General features: G+C 34.3%; 1 pseudogene; it reads right to left on the reverse strand.

Moving 5' to 3' along the window:
* Positions 1–6,749: 6,749 nt before the first annotated feature.
* LOC120368504 (U6 spliceosomal RNA) lies at positions 6,750–6,849 on the reverse strand (annotated as a pseudogene).
* Positions 6,850–9,077: the final 2,228 nt, after the last annotated feature.

Raw genomic sequence — 9,077 nt, forward strand, 5'->3', positions numbered from 1 at the left:
AAATGGAATCAATAATATAAAGCTTATTTCTCATTCAAATAATAATCCAAATATGTACCAACTGCTGTGAAAGACCTTTTCCATGTGAACATTCAGAGACCAATGTTATTTGCACATTGTGACTCCAATACATTCTGAGCCTCTTAATTTCTGCTGGTGGAAGGGGAAAGAGACGAATGAAAGAGATGATGTTCTGCTGGTCGTTGGAAGGGCAAAGACATGACTTGAAAGCTGTATCTTAGATGTATCAGGCTTTGAATCACATTACGTTGGCTACAACTCAGTCACCTTGGTAGTCCTTGGCTACCAAGCCAAGGAGATTTGCAAAATGTAGTCTAGCTGTGTGCCCAGTATAAAGAAGAAACACATATTTAATGAACAGTTTGTGCATATACCCTAGGAAGCATAGAAGCAATGTTTGTGTGAATCAAGAGACAAGTAAGGGGAGGGAGGTGAATTATGCCTCCTAAAACTGAAAATGATTCAAAAGCACACTGATAGAGAAATGAATAAATAAATTGGAATGCATTCACACAATTGAATATATGCGGTAGCAGAAAAAAAAAAAAAAAAAAAAAGACCTGTTGCTAAACATGACATCAGGGATGAAACTTTGGAAGCATCAAGACAAGTTAGCATGTACTGAAAGATCACGCTATTAAATCTAACCATAAAATTTAAAATAATCCCAAAATTCTTCAATATATTATTTAGGCGCATGATAAAACTAGAGCAAGAAACCAGTAAACACAGAATGCAGAATAGCAGTTATCTTTTAAAAAATACACAAGGTGGGTGGAATAGGAGAATGGTACAATCATAGATGCAAGTTATTGGAAATTATCTTGTTTGAATTGATTCAAAAACCTTCTTAAGACAGGACAAAGCAGTTAATTTCCAGTATGAATTTCTGGTACTGTATTTTAAAAACCTTCTTAAGACAGGACAAAGCAGTTAATTTCCAGTATGAATTTCTGGTACTATATTTCAGTTTAGCTATAATCACTGTGACTTTGTTATTTATTTTTATTATGGCACATTAGTTTTAATATTAAGATTTGTAACTACACTATTTTGAATAACATGGAGGAAATTGTTTTTCACTCTATTATGTGCTTGAATATGTGATTTTATTATTTCAGAGAGGAGGCTTTTACCCCCAGTATTTTAAAATTTTAATGCTAAGAGCAAGAGAAAAATACAGGAGCATGTTTTATGTTAAACTCTGCTAGTATAATCTACTTAATTTGATGAGGAATGTAAAAAAGAAAAAACCTTTACTGAGTATGCTGTTAAAAACAGCCTATCTGTGCACTGAAGAGCTAATTCATATTGGAATGAAAAAACAAGAAATAATCTTTTGGAGCATAAATATAGAGAAATAGCATCAATTCACCAAGATCAGTTGTTTGTCTGTGGGCCAATTAGTTGACAACTCTTATTATATTCAAATACCTTCAATTTAGTTACAAAATTAGAATGTGGGTTTGGATGCTGTCAAAGCTGAGGACTTTCTTTCACCTTCTCAGATCCCTGTTTGATGTATTCTTTCATTTTCAATTTGGAATCTGTTGTTGATCATATGTACTGATCACATTCTGGGCCTCATGGAAAGAAAAAAATAAGATGCAAGAAATTCACTTAATCCTTTTTCCTTTTCTCCTCTAGTATCATAGGAATGCTTCTAGGTATTCATTTACAATACAGCATCAAAGAAATATCTCATAATTTAATTGGCAATGGATGATTGATAAAACTGTATTAATAATGTTATACATGAGAGTATTTTAAAAGAGATTTCACATGAAATCAAAATACCTACTACATACCCATAAAAATTTTAAAAACCCACTTAACATTCCCTGTAACATTTAGTTATCATTTAGGTTTGAGCATTCAAAGAAACGCATATTGTTCAGGCATCCTTTTTTGGTAAAGGTACATACAAAATCTCAAGCAAATAAATTTGCATAGGGATGGTCATGATATTTTGACAAGTTTAGGATGGATAAATATAAAACTGACGCAGAAACTGTGATGCCTGACAGACATTGGTGTTTGCTTCATTATTGTCATGGAAATTTTGTATAAAAATAAATTTGACAAGCTTTGTTATGTTTGGTGCAATTGAAAAAGTTGTTTGTGTAATTCCTTTGATGATTAACTGACTAGAGTTTTAATGATGCCATTGAAGAGAAAAACAATGAAGCATCATTCCTAGCAACTGGTACCCAGCAGCATAGAAAATGATTCACATTTGGCAAATTTACCTTGAATACAGCTGTTGGATGAACATAAAATTTGAATAGTTGGAAGAAAAATGAGATATGGAGCCTAGCATTTATAATGAATTATCAAGTGTGAATAATTGCACTCAGTTGAACCAAAACACTTAAATTTTTGAAGCTGACTCATCATTTTAATAATTTCCTTTTAAAAGCTGTTTTATGCCTAATAAATCCATATAACATCAAAGTGCTTTGAAACACAATCTCTGCTATTTCTTTCGTTAGATAAGGAAGAAGTGAAACTTAAAGTAAAATGTTCCCTGAAGAAAAAATATATATTTTTGCATGATATAGTTATTACCACACTATTTATTCTGACTGTCGGGGTTCATTATCTGGCTCTATGTGGTAGCAATTGTGTAATCATAAAGCAGTTTTTGGAGAAAAATTTGGTTCACAGGAGCAAAATTTGCCAATCAGAAAGAGCATGAGATTATATGCAGGATGGAGGTTAGACAAAAGGGGGAAAATCTTGATTTTACCCTTGCTAGTATGCTAGTTGTTCAGGGCTATGACCCAGAGCCCATGACCTGCGAACTTAAACTCAACTAGCATAATTCTCCTTATCAGGGATAATCATGTATCTAATTTTATCACATCTAGAGGGGGAAAATATTACCAATACGTACTATTGCCTCTCTCAAAGAGTAAATGACATTCACAAAACTATTGCCTTTTCCTAGATTTATAATAAGAAAAGGGAGTACAATAAGGCACTTGTTTTATGTGACTTTCTTTTTTGTTTTGCATCTTCTAAACTGCTTAATTTTGATTTCACCTCAACGCCTAGTGTTTATTGGAACAACTATGTTCCGTTAAGTAGGAAGAAAGATGATTATATATTGAGATTTACAAACCCTTACATCTTTTTTTTTTTTTTTTTTTTTGACGAAAACCACAAAGAGATAGAAAACAAATGGCTATTAAAAAATAAATACATATAAATTTCAACTGCATTGGGGGAATTTAAAATTTGGGCACCAGTAAACCAGGCTGTGAGGCATTTTGGATTTTCAGGGTCACATTAGGCAGTTGTGTCAGGAGACTACGTACTGCAGTTGTGTCAGGAGACTACGTACTGGTGAGCAGAGGCCCCAAAAATGTAGACATTTTGAGCCTTCTAAAATTTGTGTTTATCATTCTATAGAATTTCAAAAGTTTTATTGCATGTGTTTTATTCAGTTTTGCATGTTTTTGAATGCATATAAATGAAATCATACTATAAATATTCCTTAATTACAGGCCCTTTAAATTAATTGTCTCTAAGATTTGACCATATTTTTACCTTTAGCCATTATTCACTGATTCTCCTTCTACATAGTATTCAATTTTTCTGGCAACAACACAATTTATTTATCATTCTTCTGTTTATAGACATTTGAATGTGTTTTTTTTTTCTTAATATGAACAGTGCTACTTAAATATCAACATAGTTTTATCCTGGTTATCTACAAGTGGTTGTTTCTAGTTATATACAGGTATTATGGTCTCATATTTGACCTCAACACAAAACAAGAAATTTGTTTAACTTGGCAATGAAGTAAACCAAAAGTTTCACAAACAGAAGTAATACTCATTCAATACAGAGCCATTTTTAAAATTTTATTGTATTATATTTTTATGCTATACCACGTTATTTTAGGTTGTTAACCTTCTTGTCACTCTCCAAGGGTCACAACCATAAAGCCAAGAGAGTAAAAGTTCAAGAATATTTAACTTGACAAACGAATTCAATTGAAGGCTTGTTCACTTTTACACTTGTCTATTTGAGATTCCTCTTTTTCTGAATGTTGAGCATTAGAAGATTTCCTGTCAGGTGGGCATCTTATAATTATGCTGTATATATACAAATGTATATATACGGATACGTTTTTACACCGACAGGATTATTTGTCAATTTCAGCAGGACTTTAGTATCTAGTCTGCAGTGTGGCTAGAAATGAAAGTCTTTACTTTTTGGAATCTTGAAAACTGAGACACATATTGGAATTTTGTATTTCCAGAAGTATTAGATGACATTGTTTTGGATACGTTTCCCATTTACAACAAACAGAAATTAGATGAAATATAAAAACACATAAAATTATAGCTACTGGTAGAGATTAGACATCTACCAAGGCAGCAAGAAATCAGAACACAATCCCACAGAATAGCGAAGTCCAAGTTTTCAAGGAGAAGCTATCTGTAGACAGTTGCTACTACCCCTTCCTCCAGTCATTTGCTTACTTAAAAGCATCAGATGAAAGGCTGGGAGCAATTCAAATGTAAACATACAAGTAAATAGAAATGGATATTGGCTGTATGTGACAATGATAAAAGAAGTATTTTGGCAATATATACATCACATGGTAAATTGTTACAGAAAAGGTGGGAGGAAACAATAAAATTAAAATAATATGGTCCTCATGTTTTCTCAGAAGTGGTAATGGTATTAATATATATTAGATTTTAATAGGTCACAAAACACATTGAAATCACTAGGACAACTCCAAATGGAAACGTAAAGATTATATAGCTTACATGCTAAGTAGAGAAATGGAATGAAGCACTAAAGGGTAGCTACCAACAACTACATCATTTCTTAAAGTTATTGGGAAAATAATAAAATATATTTTCTGAGAGCTTGGAAATGAATGAGAATATCTTCTATTATCATTTCTTTTCAACACTGTATTCAACATCATATTGGAGGTTCTAGCCAGTGCAATAAAGAAACAGAAGGTATAAAAATGAAAAGGAAGTAGAAATCTCATTATATGTAAGTGACTCAACTGTGTATGTAAAATATCTGAATGAATCCACATGTGAACTTAAAATTAATAAATGCATTTAGCAAGGTCAGCGAATTCAAGATCATTATTAATTATACTTCTAGATTAATACTAATATAATAAGTAAAATAAGTAAAGGAATAAACAAGTAAAATTACATTCTGAAGTCATACCACATATAAGAACATAAAAATGATAGATAATGTAAGAAACTTAATGAATACCTACCAGAAAGACTAAAATTTAAAATACTGGTCAGGCATGGTGGCACATGCCAGTAGTCCCAGCTACTTGGGAGTATGAGGCAGGAATATCACTTCAGGTTAGGAAGTAGAGGCTGCGGTGAACCATAATCTCACCACTCCACTCCAGCCTGGGTGACAGAGAAAGACTTTGTCTCCAAAATAATAATAAAATAAAATAGGCCAGGAGTGGTGGCTCACGCTTGTAATCCTAGCACTTTGGGAGGCTGAGACAGGTGGATCACCTGAGGTCAGGAGTTCAAGGCCAGCCTAGCCAACATGGCAACATCCTGTCTCTACTGAAGATATAAAAATTAGCCTGTCATAGTGGTGCATGCCTGCAATCCCAGCTACTCAGGAGGCTGCGGCAGGAGGATCACTTGAATCCAGGAGGTGCAGGTTGCAGTGAGCCAAGATTGTGCCATTGCTCTCCAGTCTGGGTGACAGAGTGAGATTCTGTCTCAAAAAAAAAAAAAAAAAAAAAAAAAGTAATAATAATAAAATAAATACGAACAATACTAAGTGTTATATAGACTGTGGAGCAATTAGAAGCCTTTTGTGCTGTAGCAAATCCACTGCTGGTATACAGGCAAAAGAGAAGCTTAAAGTTGTTTGCCAAGTGTTTGCAGCAGCATATATTTGTAATATCCCCAAATTGAAACTAGCCTAAATATCCATCAATAGTAGATGACTGATAATAAACAAATGGTGGCATATTCCTAAAATATAACACTAGATCACAATGAAAGTTAACTCACTGGGGCCACCTGTAACAATATGCATGAATCTCACAAAATGTTATGAATAAAAAGACTCCTAACACAGATAAATACAGGTTTTATGGTTCTATTTTATAAAAGTTAGCAAAACTGATCTATCTATCTAACTGATTCCTAATACAGATAAATATAGATTTTATGATTCTATTTTATAAAAGTTAGCAAAACTATCTATCCTATTTAGATAGGAGTCAAGACCATGGAGGAGGAAGGTTAGAGATACTAACTGAGTCAGGGCATCCAAGGGACCTCTAAAGTCATAGTAATATTCTATTTCTTAATCTACGTAGATATGGGAAAAACTAGAAATACACTTTTATTAATAATTCTTTTTTTCACTCCTTTCTCTAAGTGAGCCCTTTGACATATAACGTTGAAGTTTTCTGATAAAGGCAGAATGTATCTCCCTATATGACTTGCTTTGATTAATATAATGAGGCAGAAATGAAGGTATGTCCGTTCAAACCCTAGGCTTCAAAGGCCCTCATACATTTTTTTTAATTTTTCATTTTAAATTTTTGTGGGTACACAGTAGAGGTTTAAATATCTCATGATATACATCATAGTAGATGTTTAAATATCTCATGTTGATACAGGCACGCAATGTATAATAATCACATCATGGGAAATGGGGTATTCATTTCCTTAAGCATTTATCCTTTATGTTACAAAAATATGGAAGACTTCACGAATTTGTGTGTCGTCTTGGCACAGGGGCTATGCCAATTTCCATATCATTTCCATTTTAGTCTATGTGCTACTGAAGTAAGAATCCTCATGCATTTCTATTTGCTTTTTAGCATTTCACTATGAGTAGAACATATCTGTGTTAGCCACCCAAATGGAGGATGGAAGAACTGTAGAGCAGAGATATACCAGATGTCTCACTATGTTTGTCTTGTTATAACAAAATACTTTAGATGAGGTAATTTATAGAGAACAAAAATTTATTTTTTCATGGAGGCTGGAACCCAAGATCAAGACACCATTAGGTTCAAATCTAGTAAGGGTCTAATCTCTACTTCCAGGTTGGTGCCTTGTTGCTGCATCCTCTGAAGGGGAGAAATGCTGTGTCCTCCGCAAGCAGAAGAGGTGGAAGGGATGCAAGGGCAAAAAAGAGAGACGCAAACTCCCTTGAGTCCTTTCATAATGATATTAATCCATTCCTTAAGGCAGAACCCGCAAGACCTAAATACCTCCCCAGAGACCCGTCCTCCCAATACTTGCATTGGGGATTATGTTTCCAACACATGAAGTTTGGGGGATACATTCAGACCACAACACCAGGTAAGTTGCCCCAGCCAAATGCAGCCTAGAGTGAACCCCTATTGGTATTTGCAAATGCACAACTAACCAGCTATACTGCAAACACAGGAGTAATGCCAGACATGTGGGCTCTGCTCTTGATTGGATTTGGGAGGTTTCATTTAGGTGGGAAAGTTCTGTTTCATGTGTTTTTCATTCTCTTCCACAAGCTAATAATAGGCTAGACCAAATGTGTCTTTCTCATGATGATGGCATCAACTCATGTAGAACAGCATTTTATACAAGTTTTCTTGGATTCTTGATTTGGAACCAGCTCTTCATAAGTTCTGCTTTATTCCATTGGTTAAAGCAAGTTAGTTACATGACCAAACCCCAAATCAAGGGGCAGAGAAACATCATCCTTTGTGGAAGAAAATGCAAAATCTCAAGGCAATAGCTTTAATCAGAGGGATTATGAAGTATTGGAGCCATTAACACAATATGACTTAGAAGGATGTCACAAAGTAAATAAGTAATTACAGCATAATTCATCCATTAAAATTGTATTAAGTATTATGAAGAAGAAATACTGCATGGTAAGCTCTACATGGAAAACAAAAGAGAAAACCAATATATTGTTAAGCATTTCCATTTCAAGATTGCAATCCTGGATAATTATAATATTGACTATCACATTTCCATAGTAAGAGTTATTTAATAATGCACATAATATCTAGTCTGTATTTTGTTAAATGCTTAAAATCAACATTAAGAAACAAAGCTAATAATATCCTGGCTATGGAAAAATTTCTGATTATTTTTCTATTTAATTTTGAGAGCTAAGCAAGCCAGGCTATTTCCTTCTATCTCCAATGATTTTGCACAAAACTTCTACACCATTCATGATTACATACTGTATGGTTTTACATCTTCAGGTTTGAGAAACATATGTATTTCTTAGATATTATGAGGGAGTGAGGTAGGGAATTATTAAGGAAAAAAAAATTCCCCAATGTGTTACCTTTGCGAAGAAAAAAACAAACTGCACCACCGTTTGTACTTTCTTGGGTATCTTGTTCAGGGCCATTCTCATCATTCTAATGTTCACTCCCTGACTCCTCTGCAGGAGGAGGAAGGAGTAGCTAATCTGTCCACATAATCGGACGGTGTCTCGAAAGCTCCCTTTCCTCCCTTGACTACCTTCAAGCAGAGTAAATTCTTCTCTTTTTCCTCTTCCAGTGTAATAAATATTTTGGGATCTACCCTCTCTTACAACATGTGGAATGATGAGAAAGAAGCTGCTGCTTGGAAATTTTATCTCCAAGTACATAGGCAGACTCAAATAAGAGTGGGATAAGCAAAATATCCCTGTTGTGTTTTCCAATCTAGTTTCATCAATAATGTATAATTAGATTCTTACTTGGCTTATTCTGTCTGCTGTTAGTTGATTGGATTCAGGATAGCTGCAAATTCTTTGACATTCCTTCTGTTGAGAGTGGGATCTATACCTATAAATTCAGTGAGGAAGCGATGCTATTTAACTTCCAAGGCTGGAGCATAAAATTTCCATGCAGCTTTTACCCTGTTCTCCTAGAACAATCACTTTCCAGGTGCTTCCTCTTGGTTATCTCAGAATCCAGCTGCCATGCTAACAGAAATCTAAACCACCTAGGGAGGCCCTGTGAGGGTAGCCAGCTTACAGTCCCAGCTGAAACAGATTAAATCGGGGACCAGACAAGAAAGGGAAAGAGG

This window comes from Saimiri boliviensis, chromosome 18, assembly GCF_048565385.1.
Source record: "Saimiri boliviensis isolate mSaiBol1 chromosome 18, mSaiBol1.pri, whole genome shotgun sequence".
Lineage (NCBI taxonomy): Eukaryota > Metazoa > Chordata > Mammalia > Primates > Cebidae > Saimiri > Saimiri boliviensis.